General features: G+C 48.7%; 1 long non-coding RNA gene across 1 annotated transcript; it reads left to right on the top strand.

Moving 5' to 3' along the window:
* The first annotated feature begins 308 nt into the window (after positions 1-308).
* LOC133366504 (uncharacterized) lies at positions 309-2271 on the top strand. Its single transcript, XR_009758420.1, has 3 exons — positions 309-395; positions 899-1089; positions 2215-2271. It is a non-coding gene; the product is annotated as an uncharacterized LOC133366504 (long non-coding RNA).
* The last annotated feature ends 527 nt before the right edge of the window (positions 2272-2798 follow it).

The raw sequence follows: 2798 nt of genomic DNA, 5'->3' as shown, positions 1-2798 counted from the left end.
TGTGAAGGAGCTTCCCAGCACCTTCTGGACACCCACCGGAACAGTCTGTCAAACACAGGAAAATGCCTTACCCTGAGTCAGACCATTGGCCTATCTAGCTCAGTATTGTCTGCCCCAATTGGTAGCAACTCTCCAGGATTTCAGAGACGGGTCTCTCCCAGATGTACCTGGAGATGCCGGGGATTGAATCTGGGACCTTCTGCATGCACAACAGATGCTCTACCATTGAGCAATGGCCCTTCCCAGACAGCACATATGCAACAAATAGTTGATACCAAGCCATTTCCTCAGCATATTTTCTCCAACCTCCGGCTTCCTTCAGCAACCCAAAACTGTGGAATGGAAACAGAAGGCCAGGTCTGCAGCAAGGGCTTGCTCAGACCATTTGGACACAGGTAGCCATGTTTCAGTGTTCTTAATACATACAGTCCAGACATGGACAGTTTGAGTTTAGTTAGGCAAGAGAAGGGAGCCTGTAGCCCTCTAGATCACTGTTCTTCAACTTTGGGTCCCCAGATGTTGGACTATAACTCTGGCCTTTAGATAAGCTGGCTGGGGTTGATGAAAGTTGTAATTTGACAACATCTGGGGACCCAACGTTGAAGAACAGTGTTCTAGATGTTGCTGGACTACATCTCCCATCATCCTTGCCCATTGGCCATGCTCACTAGGGCTGATGGGAACTGGAGTGCAATAAGAGGGGGTTGTGCGAGAAGCTTATGGAATTATAAATTGTGGATTTCTCTGTCAAGACACTTAGAATCATCCAGTGAAATTGGCTGTTAGTTCAAGGACAGATGAAAAGGCACAACTTCTTCACCCAAAGTATAATTCCTCTGTGGAATTCACTACCACAAGTTGTTCCGATGGCCACCAGTATTATTCTTTTATGTTACAGGGCTGTCTTGAGGATGAATAAGAAGATACTCTAGAATAACCGGTGCCAATTTGGGGCCCTCCAGATTTTCCTGGACTACATCTCCCTTCATCCCTGCCCATTGACCATGCCCCAGGAGGCCCAATGCAGTATTGTACCGGAGCATTGTGGGAAATGCCTAGGGCAGGCAGCTTCTAAGCCACTTCTTCCAGGTAAGTCCAAAGCCAGGGGGCCAGGGGAATACCTTGCCAGAGCACTTGCAAACTTGAAGGCAGCCCCAGCAATCTCCCCCTCATCCTCCTCAAACCTCAGACTCATTTCCCATCCCATGCCTTACAAAATACTATCACCCAACAGAGTTAGACCATCCAGGTGTGCAGGCCTGGATAGCCATCCACAGCTCAGGCTCTTGCCAAAAACCACACACACACACAAACATCCCTGCTGCAGGTTGCTTCCTTATATGGTTAAAAATATGGTCTGTTCCCTCGTAGGGTGCGGCAGGCAGCTCAGGTTATACAAACATCCCTTCCCACCTGCCTAACCACCTTGGCAAGGCCTGAAAGAGAAGGAACGCCCTGGGCAGAGCCCCAGAATCCTCTCCAGAGAGAGCACCCAGCTCTTCCCATTAATTAGTGACTAAGCCGGGGTGTGTGCTGCAAAGAAACCGAAGCGTCAGCTGAAAACCAGAGACAGACTGTTCTGCAAAGAATGTCCCATCAGCTAAAACGTGCTGGCCTTGTTTGGGAAAGTGACCTCCTGCTCTGAAAGTTGATGAAAAAGGGGTGTGGTAGTGGTCATAGACGGCTTGCTTTGCTATTCTGGCTTTGCCCCCCCCAGGCCCAGCTCTCACTGAGGGGAGTTAGCCTGTACCACTGCACATGAAGACTCCCATGACTGAATTCTCCTTCATAGACATCCCTGCGCATAGAAAACGCACATGTTGGAACTAGAGGCTAGAACCTTCCTCCCTAACATGCCAGATTTCTATTTGCGGGGATTTATTGTTTGTTTAATTATTATTTTGTATGGAGAAGCAATCATGAGATGACAACCACCTCAGTGAGGACTAGGCCCGTCTTGCAGCTATTCTTAGGTCTCATGGCTCCTCTTTTCTCAGATGGTTGCTGAATCTTAAAACAATATGCGGACTCCTTTTTGGTGTGTCTCATTTGAGTCAAATCTTCAGTTGTGCCTTGGTGGATTAGTACCAACACCAAATCAGTACCAACACCAAATTATGCACCTTAAGGAAGCCAGATTTCTGCCTTGTAAAAAAAAGAAGACGACGACCTCAGATTCTACCATCTGGCATGTGTCTCCTCTGTTTCTTGCAGATTGTGATGAGGGGAGAGAGCGGTGCTGCCCCACTCGTTCGTGGGTGACATTAACCCCCTGGTAAGGGTTGCATTCCAGAATACATTGCACTGCAGTCTCCTGCTGCTGGATAGAGCTGGGACAACCGGAGGCTCTTCTGGAGCCATCTGGTGCAAGGTGCTGTTTTGTAAAAGCATATTGGCTTCTGCTAGCCCACAATGGACAACTGCCCAGAGAGCTTTGGCTATGGGGCGGTATATAAATGTAATAAATAAACCAGCAAGTGCCCAGGCAGAGCAATAAGGACTTAAGAATAGCTGGCAGCCCCCAAGGCAGATCATCTTCACAGACCATGGTGTGCCCCCATCTCCTCTGCAAATACCTAGACTGGGTGGATCCTTCGTTTTTGCTCCTGCCCTCCGCAGCTTGCAGCTGAAGGGGCTATAATAATACAACAGCCCATCCTAATCCCTTTTGATTCTATCTGGGGCATCTTACTTTGTCCTCCAGGAGGGGGAATCCCCCCCCCCACCTTGGAGTCAAATTTAGACACAAGGAAAGATTCTAGCCTGTTAGGGAGAAGGGCCGTAGCTCCGTGTCAGAG

This window comes from Rhineura floridana, chromosome 11, assembly GCF_030035675.1.
Source record: "Rhineura floridana isolate rRhiFlo1 chromosome 11, rRhiFlo1.hap2, whole genome shotgun sequence".
NCBI lineage: Eukaryota > Metazoa > Chordata > Lepidosauria > Squamata > Rhineuridae > Rhineura > Rhineura floridana.
The sequence above is the reverse complement of the archived record's forward strand: the minus strand, read 5'-3'. Positions and strand labels throughout refer to the sequence as shown.